Below are 21,659 nucleotides of genomic sequence, written 5' to 3'. Positions count from 1 at the left end.
GCTGAAAAAAAATTCAATCTGCATGAACATTTTTAATTTCTTCCTTAATTCTTGAAATCAAATGTCATCTCATTCTAATGAGTACACGTATTCTTCCACTAAATTATAAAGAGATCAAATTTCAATTTCTAAACATGAAATGTGAACATAATCTTTTGGCTAGTTTTGATTTATAAAAAAAAGGGTACGTTCCAGAAACGAAAAGCAGGTCAATGGCTCTTTTCTCTTTTCTCTGGGAGAAGTTTAATGAAAGTAATTTATGTGGATCAAAGCAGCTGATCTCCTGCCTGCCGGTCATGAAGAGAGTGTCCATTGGAGTCTTGGACCCCCCAAAACAAGTTCTCCTTTTCCAATAATACCTTCTTACCATACAATAAGTCAAGTAAAAAACGCGTTCCCCTCTTTCAAGGATACATGACCCGTTTATTAAAGGTTTGTCGAGTCAGATGAGAATTTTTAATTTTTAATGAAAGTTTTTAATATTATTATTATTTTATAGTTTGAAAAAATTGATTTAAAATTTGAAAAAATTAAATTATTTATTATTTTTGTTTGAAAATTTAAAAAAATTATAATAATGAGATGATATGAGATGTGAATTTTGTATTTTGTATATTGTCTTGTTTACATTCTTATCGCATGTTAAGAATCAAGTACATTCACTCTTTCCTTCACATTGAGAAGTTTGAATAACTGGTGTAGTACTAAAAGCATTGGTAATGGATTAGTTAAATGCTAATGCAAGTCTAAACTCTAGCTAGATGTGAGAAAAAGCCTCCACATTGGACTAGTCAATAGTCCAAAACTTAAGACTTGATGAATTGTAAATCTTAAGTCCTCTCCAAATATGGCTAGCTACTATTCACAATAAAAATTAATATTTAATTATTTCATCACTTCCCTCTCTCTTTGAATGGTAAAACATGCATGGCATGCATATTATTTCTACTAATTGATAGAGTAGACACATTATTTCTACAAAGTATGAAGATCTAAGAAATATATAAATTGCATTTACAAAAAATAAAAAAAATAAAAAATAAAAAATATAATATTATATTATTATTCTAACTTTATAATGGCCAGTCCAATATGGACCCACCTAGTCAAAAGTTAATATTATATCTAAAAATTAAGATTCTAGCTAAACTTTAGACTTGACAATGGTTAGACCAGTGCCAATGCTCTAATTTGATTTGAAACACAGGCGCGCAACTTGGGTTTTGCGACCTAGTCCAGACTTATGTTGTCAAGGATTCTAATTGAAAACAATTATCAACTCAAGGATCAAATGAGACTTATATATTATATAACGTCGTGGATTACAAATTATGTGGTATATTAGTTATTTTTCTATTTTGATTATAAATGTGGTATAATATTTATTTTCGTATTTTGATTATAAATGTGTGTGGGTCAGACTTGGGCCGGAATCTTGGATGAAACTTGATTTTTTTGGGTATACTTCCGACAGAACGCAATGCAATAAAAGGAAATGGGACTGATGAGGATGCACTGACTCATGTGATTGTAACGAGGGCAGAGAGGGACTTGAGGTCTTGAAGGACATCAAGTAGCTTTACTTGTATTACTACCACTACCAGAGGAATAGTGTTGTCAAGAGCATTAGTTTAAGGGTGCAGTACATAGGAATTGACTATTGAGTCTCCGATCTAAGTCATCAATTGAGAAATTGTACCAATTGGCATGAAATTACGCAAAAAGGTATTTATTCAGCATGTAACGCTTGGGCCAAGCCCAGCCCGATTTTACAAATCCCGGCCCACGACTTGTGACCACTTGAGGGAGGCTTGAACAGCGTCGTTTGGTGAGTTCTTTTTCCCCTTTCTGCTGCATTGTTTTTCTTCTCCATTAAATCTCCCCACTGCACTGCATTTCTGCATTTTGCTCAACCCGTACACACCAAACCCATAACCTTTAGTTGTTTTTACCTCTTCTCACGTTCAAGAAACAAACCATCACCTTTGAGCATACATTTTCAATCGGTTCCTCTCAACTTCTCTCTCCCTTCACCGTGCGTTCAACCCCGAGTTGTTGGAGCTTCAACTATCGACCTTCTCTTCATTATTTTTTTGCACTACCGTCGGTAACTCCCTTCTTTCATTCCGGCATCTCTCATTCATTTTTTTTTCTTTTTTCTTTTTTTCTTCTTTTCCTTCTGGTTTTACTTGCACAGACCCTCTCTTTTACTTTGTTTTGCTTTGATTTGTTTTCACACACACCCACTCTGTTTTGGTTGCTGTGCACACACTCAGACGCTTCATCCTTCCTTGCACAGACCTTCGTCTATTTCCATTAGAGATTCCAGTGAATTTTGGGCTTAATTTACAGTGGGTTGCTTCGATTCTAGGAGGTGCGAAGCTTTTGTGATTCTTTTAGGTAAGTCTCTTTCGAAACTTTTGGTAATATTCTTGGGTATTACATGGTTGGATTTTAAAATGTAGATAAAGTGTAGTTGATATGGTAGTGGTGTGAATTCTAATTACATGGTTGGTGGGGGTTAACAGTGATCAAAGGTGGAATGGTGTTTTGGGGTTGATTGTCTTTGATTAAATACTTGTTGGTAAGAGGTAATCTTTATGAGTCGTATTTGGCTACTGCATAGAAATTTTTAGTGACAGTGATGGTGTTTAAATGCTAAGGGTTTGAGAAGGGTAGTGTACGGGTTTAATTTTATAATAGTTATTGAGTTAAGAAGGGGCTGTTTTGGTTTATTACTCAATAAATAGTAACTTACTGGATTGGTTTAGTAAATGTTCTGTATATGTTTTGTTTAGGTGGTGTTTCTACTAAAGTTCCTACTCAAAGCGTAGATAATACACGGAAGTCAGGTAAGCGGGGTTCATATACTAGTTTTGCACAAAAAAAATGAAATGAGGTTGACTTTTATAATAAGCATGTTTGTTTTTGAAAGGAAATCTGAAAACGACCTCAGATGTTTGTTCTCCATATGCATAAATTCAATATAAGAGAAAATATTTTCTGTCATGACTGGTATAGACATGAGCTGATTTTGTGCATTCTGTTTCTGAACTATGCAAAAAGAGCAAGTATGGAAATCTAAAAGTTTTGCTATGAATAAATGAAAATGCTTTGGATTCTGTTTATTTCGAACATGTGGAATGATCTAAAGCTATTCAGTATTTTGTTTTGATATGATGTGTCATCTGAAAACCTTGGTATGAAGTTTTGATTCTGTATCTGAGTGTGATCTGGTTCCAATGATATTTCGTTCTGTTTCTGTTAAGGCCCAGCCACGGGTATAATGGTGATTTATAACCCTACCACGGGGTGAAACATGGCATACAGCCCAGCCACAGGTATAATAGTGGTTTATAACCCTACCACGGGGGTGAAACATGGTATATGGCCTAGCCACGTGTATAATTGTGGTTTATAACCCTATCACGGGGGTTAAACATGGTATTTGTCCCAATGTGATGCTATAAGATGATATGAATATAATATTTCAATTTGGATATACCAAAGGATTTTCTTTTTGGGAACGAGTTTGTTTTTCTGAAAATTACGCTCTGATGTTTTGTACCAAGTTTTGTTTATGCATTCCAAAAGTAAAATATGTTGTTTCTACATTCTGAAAGAAAATGTTTTGTTTAGTATATCAACGTTATAAATGCTCATGTTTACATGCTAGTATATGCTCTCTTCTTGCTGAGTTGTTGATAACTCACCCCTTACTCTTCATAATATTTTCAGATGACATTGATGGTTCAACTGAGGATCAGTATTAGAGTCCATGAGCAAGATTAGTTGTGAATAGTTTTGGGTATCTTGCGATATTAGTACTGCTATTGGATGTTATTTATTTATTAAGTTGATTTCAATGGATTTAGACAGTGTATGGGGACTTACGTCAATTTTTTTATTTTATTTTATTCTAGTTTGTTATTTGAGACATGAAGAAAAGTTGATATTTTATTTGGATTGTGATATTGAGGATTTGATATGTGAGTATGTATGGTTTATTAAATTGAAGTATTTGCATTGTTTTGAAGATTTGGAAGGATATATTCTTGGTTTTGGAAATATATTAGCATTGTTGGAATTGATATTCAGGTTATGTGAGTTAACTCTCCAGACCCTCGGAGTCGGGGTGTTACATAGCATCCAATGCAAAACATTCAAACTGAAAAAAAGGGGTACCTGGTGTACCCGGATTTTGCACCTGGAATCGGAATCTGGTTTCCCAGGTTCCGGACCACGCCGGGAAAAAACTCGACCCTAATGAATAGTTCTAATTCATTCCTTAATTCTTGAAATCAAATGTAATGTCTTTCTAATGAGGACACGTATTCTTCCACTAAATTATAGAGAGATCAAGTTTTCATTGTAAACATGAAATGTGAACATAATCTTTTGGCTAGTTTTGATTTATAAAAAAATGGATATGTTTCAAGAAATAGTTTTAATAAATATGAAAAATAATTTAAAATTATTAAACTATAGGTGGTTTAATTTATGCAATAGGTGGTGGCTATGGTATAGGGGCCAAGATTTGAAAAATAAGGAAAATGATACACATAGAAATCTTTACACAATTACATTTTAAACAAGAGATATATTTATTAAATAACTTATAAAAATAATATTATTTTATAGAATTATCCTCAATTTAAAATATGGTTGTATAAGGCTCTGTTTAGATACAAAAATACTCTCAATTCTTTTTATCATTATAAATTTCTCAAATTCTCATACAAAATGTAATAAACAATTCAACTTTTTCAAATTCCAAAACAATAATAATAATAATAATAATAAATAACATTCCAACTATATTTTACTCAACTCATCTAAAACTATCTCATCTTATCTCACTATCCAAACGAGCCTAAAAGATTGTAAAAATAGTTGTAGTATTGTAAATACATACATAAACTTGGTGGATGATCATTTAGATTCAACATCATAGAATTCTAGCCAATTAATGCATCAACTATTTCAATTCTCAAATTCATCAATGTATCTCATTAATTTACGTTATTAATTTATTTATCACTTTTTCATATTCATTATCTTCCAATGCCTATGAAATGGTGCATTGAGAATAATTTGTAGAACACAAAAAATAGAACTGAATAATATTGAGCTCCTGAAGAGCTAAACTTATATTGCAATCTTTCAGTTATCTTGTTACTTCTTTTTAATTTCATGTGTTATCAGCTTAATACTCTAACCAACCATTTTGTTCCTTTGCCCTTTGGTAAGATACTTACATAACATTTTCTGAACTATAACTTTCTCTTATATAAATATTGATATTTGTTTATTGCTATATAAATTATTTTATAAAATCTCGATATAATGTATATGATATTATATAGAGTATAATATCATTATATCAATGTGATGAATATTTTTATCTTTTATATATTAGTTTGATTTTAAATACTTCTTCGCATTCAATACTGAATATATTTGTTATAGATCATATCAAATCTTGCAAAACTCGAATTTGTTGCTTTCAAATGTTTCTCACAACAATTATTTCTCATGGGTGATTGATGCTGAGATTCATCTTGATGCAATGAATTCTAGAAATACTATTAAGAAAGGAAATGAAGCATCCTTGAAGGATCGCACTAAAGCAACGCTTTTTTTTTCGCCACCATTTGTATAAAAAAATTAAAAACTACGTCCCCCACCATTGAAAATCTTTTAATTCTAAAGAATAGTTTAAATGGCCCTCCCAAAAGCTCATTAACATTGGATGAAGTTGCAAGATTATTAGTGAATAAAACTCTACATTAAAAAAAAAAAACACTTTACAATTAAAATTGTGTAGAGAAAAAGCCACTATAAGGATATGTTCGAAATGAAATAAATAACATATTCATGCCTCCAATGTGCTCCTGCAACAAAGAAATCTAATGTGGAAGCTCACTAGTATTCTAAAATAATATATTGTTTACTAGTGGCTGAACAAAATAAAGAGCAGCTAATGAAAAATCAATAGTCTCATTCAACTGGGTCTATTCCAGTTCCTTAAGCAAATTAAATCTCATTTCATCGTAATAAAGGAAACAGTGGTCATGGACGTGGACTTAGGAGAAAAAGCTATAAAAATCAAGGAGAGTGTATTCAAATTTTCTCAAAAAGAAATTCTACATACCACCAAAAGTGAAATCACCTTGCAATAAAGCACGATGAAAACAAAGATTTGCAGAATTGACCTATAAAGAAATATGAATATAAATATCATATGTGTGGTATGAAAGGACATTGGTCACGTACATGTTGTATATTTAAATATTTGGTTGACCTATAAAGAAAAATGGTTCGAAATAAATTTTTCGTCCATTAGGATCCAGAAGATCATTTAATTTATTTTGATAATCTAAATGTATAATGTCATTTCTTGTGGCGGGACTTTTAACAAATAGTTTTAAAAAATGAGATGAGAATTATTGAACTTTTTCAAACTTTTACCTTCCTCTCTAAGATATCAAAGATTATATGATTAAAGTATAAAACCTATTTTATAAATCTAAAATAGAGTTTGCAACGAAATTCATTTAACTAAAATATACAGTCCTTTTACAAAATGTGAGTTCACATATTTAATAAAACCTGCCTACGCTTCTGTCATATTTTTCCTTTGGCCATGTCCGTCCTGTTGCTTGGTCCTCATTTCATTCCTAGGCAGGGCACACAGAAAAAAAAATAAGTCAAATACTTAGTAAGCATTACTTCATACTGTGAAAATATACTAACATAGGTTTTCATTCATGCATTTATCATTCCTCTATATATTTTACATAAAACATTTTCTTTCTTTTGAAAGTATTATAAGGTGGGTTTTCTTTAAAAAGAGTTTTCATTCCTCATAAAATACTTCCTACATCTTTTACATTTCTTCATAAAGAACTAAATCATTTCATACATCCAATTAACTCTTATTACTTTTTATTAATCGGTAGACACTGTTACACCCCCTTGTGTTGGAGTTAGCGGTCTTTTAGACTCAGATTCTGCCCGTGGCCAAAAGTTGGGAATCCCTTTCAATCGGGGGCAGCACCGGGTGCACTACCAGTACTACTTATCAAACATCGCAATCCGTCCAATCCATTGGTACCATTATTCATTCAGTCATAGCTATCACGTAGTTTCATACATTAAAACATTCATTTTCTTTCCTTTCCTTTAATTCATTCCTTCATGTCTTTTCCTTTTATTCATTTCATTTATTAAACCACTTCATTTCATAAAACATAAAGACAATATGTACTAAAGATAACATCCATTTCACATGCTTACAACTATTCCTAGTGTGCATAAAAAGGAGTTGCCAAAGAAAGTCATTACATGCGTATATTTTAAAATATTATTACTTTAGTATACTTTCATAAAACATCATTTGATTTCTAAGAAACTATTTTCTTTTCTTTCATTGCATAAAAATAACATTTTTCTTATAACAACATTTCATTTCATTCTTTTTAAAGAGAAACATTTCATTTTTATAAGAATATCATTTAGGAAATCTGGAGTATAACCATAGTACTTACTTGGACTCCATGCCATTTTCATTCCATACAGTCCATTTGTGTGCATGTCATATGACAACCAACATTGATACATAACCTTACGTCATTTCCTTTTCATTTACACAAGAAACTAAATCATTAAACTTGAATAAAACTACCATTACTTAAACTTCCTTCACTTAGATTTATGCTATTTTCCAAATCCATCCTACATACATTCCTTCCATTTACTTGTACAAGTCATCATTCAATCTTTGAGACATACCCATTTTCAATTAATTCTAAGCCTATCTATGAACCTAAAAGCCCAACTTCATTTCTAACTCATAAAGTGAGCTCCCATGCTTCACTTTAACCTCCAAAGCATCACTTAACATGGCTTAGAAATTAATCACACTTCACCATAAGCTCCAATCTACAAGTACATTACCCTTCCTCCATAGATTCACAATCCTAATCCCACATCAACTCAAGTTCCCGTTCACTTCTTCGCATATGAACATATAATACAATCCAAACAAACCAAGCATACATATTCAATCCACCAAACATACACATATACCATACCCCTTTATCACTTGAGATCCATATACAATCCATCTATGTATCAACTTGTTCTTACAAGCTCCATCCATACATACTGCATTCAAAGTAAACAAATTTGTCCAATATATGCAACCAATCAATTTACACATGTACCTTACCACGTTTATCACATCAGATCAATATACGATGCATTTCAAGCACTCATTTGTTTTACAAGCTTTATCCATATAAAACATGCATAATAACTACAATTATGTCCAACCCTCAAATTGAATCAATTTTAGCTCACTAAACTGCCAATTGGAATCATAAATAACATGACAGTACACCAAGATAGCACAAAATATAAATATGTCAAAATGCATATCACTCACTCCATTGCAATCCAAACGAACAAGTCACTTCTTCTTAGTTTGTCATATTGAGTACATTACATGTATAAAGTTGTCCACACAACAATCATCAACCTATATACACTGTTTCCAAACTTTTGTAGTTGCTTCAATACATGATACACTTGACTACTTAGAACCAATTCACAAATTCCTCTTCATACTTCCATATGCACTGTAACACCTAGGTCCAGTACCTAGCTATTTTCTAAAATTTTTGGGTTTATACAAATGAAAAGCCCACTTGTGATTAACAAGTATTTTTTTTGGAATGGATTACAGGCCAAAATTTTTATTTTAGACGGATGTCGAATATATTTTTATTGGACTTGCTATTTAGGTTAGAATCATTAAATATTTTTGAATTAGGTAAAATCTTTTTATGGGCCATGGAAAATTGGTGGGACAAGTTAGATAATTATAGAGGTTGAATCGAGAGTCCAAAACTCGAAGAAAAAGTCCAATCAAAGGTCAAAACCCAAGCCCATGAAACCAAGAACTAGTTTCCATGTTAGCCACATTTCATGTTTCATGCCATGCACATCTCTCATGCACGGTTACTCTCTCTTTTCTTCTTTTTGTTCTCATCTAGGTTTTTCAATCAACTCTATAAATACACGTTTTTCTCTCCTGCAAAAGAAGTTGTCGCAACCTAGTTTTCTTTTCAGGGAATCATCTCCTTCACGTAACTGCCATTGTCTTCCACTAAAAAACGATCGTGCGATAGCCCCACCACCCAACCGATTGGCAAACTGTGTACCCCACGTCTCCCCGTCACTGAGTCCCAACACCTACTAGCACAACTACACACGGTTGCTTCACGGAGTCATCTATGCACCTTTCAGCCATCCCGGTTGCTATCCAACACCCTCATGGAAACCCAAATGTGTGTGTCACCACTGTCGCCCATTTTGTCCACCCCAACCTCCATCTCCATGTAAAACCGACTCCTAGAGCAACCACTGGAAACCACGTTCCGCAGCCACGGGAAACAGCAACCCCTGGCTTTTGCCAAGCCAAAAGCCTCTGTTTTCCATACCAAAACTAGAGCCTTTTTCTCCAAACCGCGAGCTTTTCTTTGCCACCATTAGTGAACCACAGTGACGCCGCCAACTGCTTAGCTTCAAGCAGGAACAACCAGAGGACGCTGGTCTTGCACCTAGGTCCGCTGGGACCACCGCTTGGTAAGCTCACAAAGTGCCATGGCCTCCTTGTCCTTCTCTCCCTCTCCCTCTCCCTCTCTCTCATCACTCTCTCTCTCTCTCTCTCTCCACACATTTTCTCTCACTTCCAGAGTGCACTCCCGCCGTGCCCAGTCATTGGCCACCGCTTGTTGCTAATCATGGTAAGCCCACCGCTGCCCTCTACCCACCACAAATGGCTACCTAGTGTTTTTTCTTTTTTTTTTTTTCTTTTTTTTTTTTACTAAACTAGTTTTGCCTGGCTCTTACGTAGATATTAGGTAGAAGAAAAGTTTAGTTGTAATTATGATCTTGCCCTTCCAATCATGATCTGTTATTGTGTTGGGTTTGTTTGTATGATGGGTTGGGTATATCGAAAGGGGCTGGTGTGCATTTTTGGTGTTGGGCAGTGCATATTTTGGGGTCGAGTTCACGTTTTTGCATGGACAATATTATAAGACCAATTTATGGAGTAATATGATCATAGGCGTTAATCGTCTTTTTTGTTTGGAGAATTTATATAAAAATCAAAATACATTGTGAAGAGAGGATATTTTAGGGTTTCAAGGATTTTAGTGATTAGGAAAATAGAGATTTTTCTTTAATATCTCAAGTTTGAATTATGAAGTACGTGTTCAATTTGAGATTTACGGAAGTTACGAGTGTATTTTATAGGTGACGATTGATTTTCGTTCAGTACTGTTGTGAAGAATCCCTGAAAAGCTAAAAAGTTTAGGTAAGCGGGGTTCCTATGTTAGACTTCGCATTAAAATAAAATGGGCTGAGCTTGATTTTTGAAAAATATGCATGTTTTGTTATGAGAAGAAATCTGAAACAATCTCAATTATTTGTTCTACATTACTCATGAAATTCTGTATAAGAATAAAGTATTGTCCGGCATGATTGGCATAGACATGGGCTCATTTTTGGCATTCTGATATTGAACTGAGAAAAATCAGCGAATATGAAAATTTGATAATTTTTGCATGTGACATGAATATGTTCTGAATCTATTTTGGAAAATGTGAAATGATTTGAATTTCAGTACTCGGTTTTGATATGATGTGGCATCTGAAAAACCTTTGGCATGACTTTCTGATTCTGTTATGACTCTAATTCTCATTCTGGTTCTGGTTCTGGTTATGATATGGTGATTCTGATTCTATTTTGCTTTGATATGTGGCCCTGTTACAGGATATAGTAGTGACCTCTGGCCCTGTCACGGGATATAATAGTGAACTTTGGCCTTGTCATAGGATACAATAGTGACCTCTAGCCCTGTCATGGGATATAACATTGACCTCTGACCTTGTCACGGGATATAATAGTGACCTCTGGCCCTATCACAGGATATAATAGTGACCTTTAGCCTTACCACGGGATATAATAGTAGTCTTTGCTCTGAGTGCAATCACTTTGATAACATGGTGATTTATGTTCTGCTTGGCTTTCTGCAGAATGCACAACCCTACCACGAGAGTTAAACATGACCTCTGTTATGATATGATGCTCTGATATGAAATGATAAAATAAAGATATTCATTCACGTTGTGTCAAAGGGGTCTTTGAATATGAAAAGTAGGTGTCTGAATATGAAATTTTTGAAGTATCGCTTTAATTTTTTGATAATATGTATTTTTTAGATTTGCATATTGAAACTGAAATGCTTCGTTTTTGCATTATGAACTCTGTGAAAATGCTCATGTTCACATACTAGCATATGTTCTGTGCTTACTGAATTGTTGATAACTCACTCCTTATCTTCATAACATTTTTCAGATATTTTATGATTCAGCTGGAGAACAAGAGTAGGAAGTATTGGAAAAGTCTGATGATCATAGATGAATAAGTGCTAAGGGTACAAGTATTTTTTTTGGGAGGATTATATTTAGTAGTTTTATCTTTAGCGGTTTTTGGTATGCCAAGTTATGAATAATTTGAGTCTTTGTGGTGATGTTATTTTATTTTATTGAGATTTTTGTTCAGTGTTTCTGTGGAGGGACACGAATTTTTGGATTGAAGAAATAAGTTAAGTATTAAGTGAAGTTTCTGTTTATTTATTATTGATTATTGGAGATTTTTTAAGTATTAGGAGCTAACTCTTTGGACCTTCAGGAACGGGGCGTTACATGTACAATCTAATTTATAAAGTTACTAACATGCTTGTTGCTCCATGTAAACACCATACACTAAGTTCACATAACACAATATAAAAATCTCTTGGAATCCGTACACATACTCATACTCAATCCATATATCATTTTTTTTTTTTGAGAAATGGATCCCTTTCATTAAAAACTCCTATGGAGGAGATTGTGAATACAACGAGGATAATCCCATATAGAAATGCTCTCATCAGGAAGAGTGAGAGCCTTCTTAGCTAGGCAATGTGCCACTGAATTGATAATCTTAGGAATATGGCCAACAGACCAGCTTTGAATACAAGTTAAGAAAATCTTAATATCTCTAATCAATAGACCCACCGAGCTCCAGTTGCTTGCAGTACCATTGATGGCGTGGACCACACTAAGAGAATCACCTTTTAGTATGATGTTGGGAAGCTTCAAGTTTGAGTAGAGAATGACTGCTTTTCAAGGCTGCAAATGCTTCAGCCAGTTGTGGTTCAGGGAAAAGATCATGAGAGGACATTAAGGTAGCAACTATTTTCCCATTCCAGTCTCTTATCACAACACCAACACCAACTTTACTCCTAACTTTGTCAATGGTTGTATCCCAATTAACTTTGAGGTGATTATTGGGAGGCAAACACCACTGCATGAGGGTCGAGGTAGAGTGGAGTTTCTGTGTTCTTTGGTCACAACATATGTTAAATTCAGCTTGGTTCATTTTGACTAAAGAGGAGACTTGTCGAGGAGGAGTGAATTTGGATTCAAAGACCCAAGTGTTCCTACGATGACATATGTGCTTAGCTGTCATGGCAAATTCAGTGAGTTCCGCCTCAAATAGAGTAGAGAAGAGGTGGTCTAACACTTCCTTAAAAGAGGTATCCATGATGCAACATTTATGAATTCTCCACAAGCTTAGACTCCATACAGCTTGGGCTAATTTACACCACCACATGGCATAAACATATGGGACAGGTAAGGGTTTAAACCACTTTCCTCTTATGAAGGTTGAGTTAAGTGGGAAGTATTTCCTTGGCTGCTTTCCAAATGAACATCTTGACAGAGTTAGGTCCTTTTAATTTCCAAATGCTTTGTCATAGACCTATTGTTGGGATGTTCCTTGAGGATTGAACCATCTTGTTTTCTAAAATAGCTCCTTGAAGGTGCTATGCAGATTTCACTGAAAATATGACATTAGGAGTGCCTCTCCAAGTCAGCATATATGGGCTTCTACAAGGGCTAATAGGCATTCTAAGAATGATTTCTGCTTCAGAATTGCTGACTACTTCCTGGACCAAATTAACCTTCCATTGCAATGTGTCTTGATCTATTAACAGAACCACTTTTGCTCCTTCCTCAAGGATTTTTGGGTTGGATTGGATCCTATAAGAGGTAGGGGATGGAATCCACTTGTCTTTCCAGATTTTCACCTTGTCTCCATTCCCTATTTTCGACATTAGTCCTTCAGTCAAGAGGGGTCTAGCTGAGCTGATACTCCTCCAAACAAATGAGTCATAGCTTTTTACCTTAGTAGAGTAAAAATCAGTTTTGGGGTAATACTTAGTTTGTAGGACTCTAGTAGCCAAAGAAGAGGGGCTTTGAAGTATCCTCCATCCTTGTTTAGCTAATAAGACCAAATTAAAGTGTTCACAATCCCTAAAGCCTAGTCCCCCCCTCCTTGGACTTACCCATTTCTTTCCACTTCATCCAGTGCATCTTGGCTTTGTTCTCCCTTTGGCCCCACCAAAAAGTTTGCATCAACATAATAATGCCCTTGAGAATACACTTGGGGATCTTGAATATACCCATGTTGAAAGTGGGAATAGGTTGAACAATTGATTTAAGGAGGATCTCTTTGCCTGCTTGGGATAATAGGTTAGTTTTCCATCTTCTTAATCTTGACTTGATTCTATCCAGTATTGGATTGAAGGCTCTAGCTTTGTGTCTGCCAACATATGATGGTAGCCCCAGGTATTTTTCAAAAGGACCTGAGGCCTTTATACCTACTGTACTCAGGATGTTTTCTTGAGTAGCCTGCCTAGTATTCTTGCTAAAAACGATTGATGTTTTGTCAAGTTTAAGTCTCTGACCAGAGGGCTTTTCAAAAGCTGCAAGGATAGAATGCAAACTGGTCTGTTTAGCTGGGAGTCTCTTACAGAATATAAGGTTGTCATTTGCAAAAAGCAGGTGGTTAATCTTGAGGGAAGTTCGAGCTATAGGACTACCTAAGATGAGCCCTTGATGTTCTGCCTTGTTGAGTGAAAAATTGAGTATTTCAGAACATAAAATAAGTAGGTAAGGAGAAAGAGGATCCACCTGCCTAATACCCCTTGAAAAAAGAAAGAGCTCTTGAGGAATACCATTTACCAGAAGGGAGTATGATACTGTAGTCACACATTGCATGATCAAATCAATCCAGTCACCTTCAATGCCCATTTTTACCATCACAGCTCTAAGAAAAGACCACTCAACCGTATCATATGCTTCACTCAGTTTGAGGGCCATAAAGCCTTCCTTCCACCCCCTCATTTTGTTTTGCATGGAGGGCATTAGCTCATAAGCCACAATAATATTATCCGTTATCTTTCTCCCAGGAACAAAGGCACTTTGGGTGTCTGCGGTGAGGTTATGCAGAATAATCTTCAATCTATTGGCAAGGACCTTTGCAATAATTTTGTAAAAAACACTGCAAAGGCTAATGGATCTGAAATATGTGACTAGAGTGGTAAACCTTTTCTTGGGTATAAGAGTGATATAAGTGTGGTTAATAACTTGGAATCCTTGCTTAGAATTGAGAAGTTCCATCACAGCAACAACTATATCAGTTCCCATCACAGACCAATGATCTTGGTAGAATACTGCAGGGGATCCATCAAGACCAGGGGACCCTAGTGGATTCATCTCAAAGATTGCTTTCTCCATTTCCTCCCTTGAGTATGCCCTCTTTAGTGTCTTGTTCATGTCAGCTGTAACAATAGCCTTAACATGTTCAAGAGTTTTAGTAATGCCCTCTGGATTGGATGATGAGAATAGATTTTGGAAGCATTCTTGAAACAATCTGCCCACCTCTACTTGACTAGACATAGTGAGTAGCACACTTGTGGAAATACTTGGTAGTTCTATCCCTTTCCTTCAACCATTTCTGTTTGGCTCTTTGGCGCCATTTCGTATCTTCCTGTAAGGCCCAGTATTTTGTGAAGCCCGGATCGCGCACGAGGGCCTGGCCCCTTTCCTTGGAGGAGTGCGAAACGACGCCGTTTCGGGGGTAAGTTTTCCTCTTCCTCAGCTCCCTAATTCCTTCTCCCCCTCTTGCTCTTTCGGATTCTTTTCTCTTCTTTCGAGGTTTCCCTCGTTCAAACATCCCTCTCACCCGTAACCCACTTCCCCTCCTGATTTACTCTCTTGTCGTTGGGTCTGTTGGTGAGTCCGAAAGTCATGCCCTAAGATTTCGCCATCTGCTTTTCCTCTCCAGCCCGACGCCCTCTCGCTCTCTTACTCTGTTTTCTTTCTCTGCGTTTCTGCTTGGGTTGCATGTAGTGCATAGGCGTGTAGTGGTTTTTCATTTTCGCCTTTCACTGGGTTCCTCTTAGTCACTCACTCACGCTCGGTTCTCTCTTGGTCCCTCTCATCTGTGAAGTGAACAATCTCAGTGAGTGACGCTGAGCCTTGGTTTCACAAACGCCACACACATATTCTGAGTTTATTCTCTCTTTTCCAGTTCTCACACTCACTCACCTGCGTGACGTTCTAGCTAATTTCTGGTGCTACGTTGTTGGGTGTGAAAACAAAAATTTCGACTGGTTGCCGAGAGTTTCTTCAGTGGGTAATTTTCTTCTCTTCTATTTTTCCTCTTTAAGATTTCACATCTCTCTTTTTCTTACTTGAATTGGTTATTGAAAAGAAATTTTGATGTGTAGTCCGTGAGTTCTCGGGAATTTTTGGTGTGCAAGAAAACACCTTGTGTTGGAATGGTCTTGGAGTTTTGGATTATCTAGGTTGGATGTGCTGTAAACCAAATGGATACTTAGACTTGAGTAGGGACTGGTTTTATACTGTTTGGGTTTTATACGACCTTTTAAAGTGGAGGTTAAATTATTTGGAGTTATATTATTGTTGTTTTGGTTGAGTTGTGATGATTGCTTGGAGTTTGGGGCCATTGAAGTGGGGTTGATATTTTGATTATTTGTGTTTGACGTTGACTTTGGTGGGTGTATTGGTAAATATTAAGATTAGTATATGCTATTTTGGGTTGAAATGCAGGTTGTCCGGATGACTATTTGGTTGTCTTAGTGAGTTGTTTTTGCTATAATTTGGTTTAGGATTATGGGTTTTAATTATTAGATGGACGTTATGTCAATTGTCGTTTAATACTCAGTTTATATATTTTTTTCTATCGATAGGTGACGAGATTCTTAGAGGTTGAATTCAAGACATAGATAATACACTACAGTAGTCAGGTAAGCAGGGTTCCTATGCTAGCAAAAACAACTGCTTCCTGGAAAAACCATCGATGAATCGACGATAATAACCCGCCAATCCCAAGAAGCTTCTAACCTCATGAACATTCTTCGGTGCCGACCAATTAACCACTGCTTCCACTGAAATGCCATATTTCGAAACTACATGACCTAGAGACGTGATTGAATCAAGCCAAAATTCACACTTCTTCAACTTAGCAAACAATTATCTGTCTCTGAGCGTACCAAGTACCAACTTCAAATGTTCTTATGCTCGGTCTTGCTTTTGGAGTATATCAGTATGTCGTCAATAAAGACAACCACAAACTTATCCAAAAACTCATGGAATACCCTGTTCATCAAATCCATGAATACTGCTGGGGCGTTAGTCAGGCCAAAAGGCATGACCAAAAACTCATAATGGCCATATCGGGTTCTGAACGCCGTCTTAGCCACGTCCTCTATCCTGATCTTCAATTGATGGTAACCCAATCGAAGATCGATATTTGAAAATACCTGAGCACCCTGAAGCTGATCAAACAAATCTTCTATACGGGGTAGTGGGTACTTATTCTTTATGGTCACTCGATTAAGTTCCCTGTAATCGATACACATTCTCATCGATCCATCCTTCTTCTTCACAAAGAGAACTGGAGCTCCCCAAGGTGATACACTGGGCCTGATGAAACCTTTATCCAACAAATCTTGCAACTGTTCCTTGAGTTCCACTAATTCAGACGGCACCATTCGGTAAGGTGCTTTCGAAAGAGGTGTCGTGCCTGGGACCAGTTCAATAGCAAACTCTACCTCCTGCTCGGGTGGAAGTCCCGATAAATCTTCTGGGAATACCTCTGGATAATCTTTCACAATAGGTATCTGTTCCAACATCAGCTCTTCTTTTGGTGCTTCTACCACACAGGCTAAGAATCCCTGACAACCATCACGCAACAATTTTCCAACCTGAATGGCAGAAATGATGGGTGGAACCAACCTCACTTTCGACCCTGTGATATAACATCTGAAAACCTTTGGCATGGTGTACTGGTTTTTGTATCTGATTCTGTCTCTGCTTTGCTCTGCTCTGCTCTGTTATGCTCTGCTCTGTTTGGGTTGGTACCAACTTCTCTGTCTCTGAGTGCACCCACTTTGGAAACAAAGTAGTTTTGTTGTAGTCTTTCCTGTGTTCACACTCGAGGCTCCGAGAAGAATAAGGGAAAGAATTCACTTCTGTCTCTGCCTGGTTTGGCCATCGGGGTTAGCACAACCCTACCACAGGGGTGAAACATGGTCTATGCTCTGTGTGATGCTTTGTTTTGATGTGATGACGATATTCAGTTTATGTTATGCCAAAGTATTACGGGTTTTACTTGTCTTAAAACCATCACTCTATTACTTTTGGAAAATATGTTTTTGTTCTACATGATAACTCTGTAAAATATTTTGTTCTGCATACTGTACTTTGTAAATGCTCATGTTTGCACGCTAGCATATGTCGCCTGCTTACTGAATTGTTGATAACTCACCCCCATTTCTTCGTAATATTTTCAGATGATGTGGATAGTCTAAATGAGGACCGGGATTAGTTTGGTGAGTGTGATTAAGCTGAGGAGGGGATGTTAAGAGAATGAATTCTGATGTCCTTCAGATTTAATGTCTCTTAGATTTAATTTTATCTTGAGTTTAGTAAGACTTGTTAAGTTATCAGTTTGGTTTGTTATGACTACTGGGAGATTGTGGACTCCTTAGTTTATTTTTTGTTCTGTTGCGGTAATGATTTTATGGAGTTTTCAAGGTGTTTATTTAGAAGACTTGAGTTTGAATTTTGATAATAAAGTTTTATTGGAGATTTATTTTAGTTGTGTTGGGAAATGTGTTTATAAGTGACAGGTAGTAATTCTTCAAGCCACCTGGGTTTGGGGCGTTACACTTCCTCTTCCAGAACTTCATCAATTTCTTTTTGCAGAAGATGCACTTGAGCATTCTGGTGGCCTGAGTTGGACTCTTGTAGGGATTTGAGCAAGTGTCTTTCTTGAGAGACAATGAATTTTTGGTGAGTTTGAGTTGATCTATGCCATTCTCCTAATTGGAATTTACATCTCTCAAGTCCTCTCTTGGTAATTTCTGCTTTTATCCCAGACCTAAGTGCACCATTCCAAGCTCACCTTACCATTGCCCCACAGCCATGTCTCTTAGTACAGTTTGATTCACATCTAACAATTCTCCTTCTATTAAAGGTAACTTTAGGTTCATTAGTAAGACAACTAATTACAAGAGGGTTATGAATAGAGCATTGGATAGGCAGTATAGTGACCAAGTTATTATCGAAAATGAGATGCCAATCACAATTAATAAGAGTCCGATCTAGCCTTTCTTTGATGAAATCTAGACTGTCCCAGTTATTGAACCATGTGTATTTAGATCCCTCATAGCCGAGGTCTCCTAGTTCACAATCCGTAATGGCTTGTCTAAAATCCTCCATCTCGTTGTAAGGCCTATAGGAGGCACCCCGTTTCTCATCCTTTGAAATAATTTCATTAAAGTCCCCCTATACATATCCATGGTATACCAGGGTCAGGTTTCAATAACTTCAATAAGTTCCAACATTCTCTTCTTCTACTCACAGCAGGTTGACCATAAAAACCAGTTAACAACCACTTTTTGTTTAAGGATTTAGAGTAAACATGAAGAGAGATGTGACTGAGTGAGTAAGAATGCAACTCTGCATTCAAGTCTATTTTCCAGAAGGCTGCTAGTCCCCCACTTCGACCAATGTTGTCAACTATAAAACTAGAATTGAAGCTAATTTTATTCCTGATGAGTTCTAGTCTATCTCATTGACACTTGGTTTCACATAGGAAAACCATATCCAGGTCCTTTTCTCTCACTAAGAGGTGAAGTTCTCGAACTGTCCGAGGGTTCCCAAGTCCTAAGCAGCTCCAATATATGAGTTTCATAGGGACTGGCAGGGTTGTTCCACAGCCACTGCCATTTTAGAGAATTTGGTCTTCTTGAGGGGTAAGTTGGTCTCATCTTCCACCCCACCCACTCTTTTCCTACGACAACAGGAACCATCCACCATCATGTTTGTTTCCTTGGACCCCTTAGCTACTGAATTTTCCCCATTCCTAGCCTTTCTTTTCCAGTTATCAAGTAGTTTCTTAGTGATTTGTCTACTCATTTTAGAGTTTGAACAGTTAAAAGAGACTCTAACCTAGTTGCCTTCACGTGTAGATATTATATCATGGCTAGCTAGCTCGTGAGTGGGAGGTAAGGTGCTGAAAGCTGGTGGACTTGCAGAGCTGTGTTTTGCACAATGGTGTCTGCTACATTGGATGGGATCTAAAAGCTAGAGGAAAATTCTTCATTAATTAGTCCATCCTCTCCTTTATTCCCTTCCTTTGGATTATTACCAAAAGTGGAAACATACCTCTTTGGTCATGTGGTGAAGTACTGAGCACTATTCTCTGCTCCCAACTATTCTGCTGGTAATGGACCAAGTTCTTCCCCAAAACCTGACCCCTTACCATTAGAGTTGTTGTGTTTAAGCTCCGTTGAATCATCCACTCCTTCTCTTTTGTTTGACTGGACATGATCATACTTTGCCTAATGATTTGCTTTAAGCCAGACACCATACTACCCTTGAGTTTCTTCATGTGATCTTTCATCCCATGCAGACTTAGAACATCTCAACTTTGAATGCTAGATAGAACCACACTGAAAACATAAACTAGGCAGTCTTTTGTACTTGAAGGATATCCAAATTCGATGATCCCCCATTGAGATGAAACGGCCTCGAGCAAGTGGCTTAGTAATGTCTACTAAAATTTTGACTCTCAAGAATTGGCCCCATCCCAGTTTCCCTGTCAGTATCAACTAACAAGACTCGATGGATGGTTGCACCTAGCTTTTCATCCATATTCTTGTTCATACCTGCAAAAGGCATGTTGTGAAATTGTCTCCAGAATGGTTCCAATGTGAAATCAATGTCATTTGGATTCATGTTGCCAAGACATTCTTGTAAGCATACAAGATTCCTATAAAAAGACCATAGGCGACCCAACATCACTCTATGCTTCTCTTTTGGCCCTTGGAATTCTACCAGGAATCTATTTTTTCCAACCTCTTTGAAAGATATTGATCCCTCTGCTCTCCATATTTTGGAGATGGTAGCTTTGAAAGCACCCTTGTTGATAACTTTATCTGAGACTACTTGTGCTACTAGGCACTTTTTACTCTTATCCTCTGAAATCTACATATCTTCGGATGATAGTCTCACTGATTGTTGTTCATCTTCGATCAGACGTAGACCTTCATACATGTTAGTGAGTTCCTCCTCTATACTAGACTAGGCTGATTTAAGGATGCTATTGACTCCTTAGAAGAGGCTCTTAAGAGACTTCTGAAAGGCTAACCTCTATGCTCCAAAAGAGACATAGAGATGGAAAACCCCTTCTTTCCTAGGGAGGGAGGGCAATCCATATATCATTTAACTTAACATACGACAAAGTAACACAATCCGGTCACAACCTGCACATGAATCCACATCACTTCATACAGCATATAGCCACAATACAAACTACACATTTAATCCCATCACTTTGCATAGCATACAACCACATCACAAACTACACCCCACTTCTTCTAAGTCTATCACAACCAACAATACAAACAAAAATATAAATATGCCCATGTACTCAAACATAACACCAACAACATCCATACCAACTACATAAACATAATGCTCCGTGAGATAACAAGATAGAAATTATGCCACAAAGTAAGGGGCTGAGCAGCGAGGGAAGCATGTGGCTTGCACTATTTCAGGTGTGGCAAACAGGGGTTGCGTAAGAGTTTGAGGCTTGTTGTAATAGTGGGGCTGGTTTATAAGGATGGAGGGGAGCCTATGGTGGCTTGTGGCTGGGCTTCGTGGTGGCAGCTGGCTGCCGAGAAGCTTCAAGGTGAGAGAGGTAGCAAGTAGTGGAGACAGAGAGGGTCAAAGGAAAAGAGTGCGAGGACAAGGTGGTGTGTGTGGAAAGACAGAGACCAAGAGGAGGGAGGAGGAGCCCATTGTAGTGGCCTCGGACAGGGAGGAGCATGGTGGAGGTGGTGACTGAGGGGCTTGGGTTTTGACCCCAAAATGAAAAGCCACCCTGATTCACATCCCTACATAAAACCCACCCAAAAGCAAACCATCTCCGTGTGCTAGGAAGCACCCCCTTTCTAGATTGGGGTTCCTGATAAAGTCCAATTACTATCCATTGGCGAGGAGGTCACATGCACCTGCACCATTTCCATACTTTGCAATGTGAATCTCTGCCCAAAACTTGCCCTTGGTTGTGCGAATCTTTGCCTTTACCTTCCCTTTGCCGTGCAAAGTTCCATTCTATAAACAACAGTGCATATTTGGCCATGCATTGTCTCGTGGATG

General features: G+C 37.0%; 1 long non-coding RNA gene across 1 annotated transcript; it reads left to right on the top strand.

Annotated features, from left to right (window-relative positions):
* Positions 1-2,503: 2,503 nt before the first annotated feature.
* Positions 2,504-3,317, top strand: LOC121243669. The gene is made up of 3 exons (XR_005936219.1): positions 2,504-2,584; positions 2,799-2,852; positions 3,270-3,317. It is a non-coding gene; the product is annotated as an uncharacterized LOC121243669 (long non-coding RNA).
* Positions 3,318-21,659: the final 18,342 nt, after the last annotated feature.

The sequence above is a fragment of the Juglans microcarpa x Juglans regia genome, chromosome 8D, assembly GCF_004785595.1.
Source record: "Juglans microcarpa x Juglans regia isolate MS1-56 chromosome 8D, Jm3101_v1.0, whole genome shotgun sequence".
NCBI lineage: Eukaryota > Viridiplantae > Streptophyta > Magnoliopsida > Fagales > Juglandaceae > Juglans > Juglans microcarpa x Juglans regia.
This window is presented reverse-complemented; position numbering and strand designations above follow the sequence as displayed.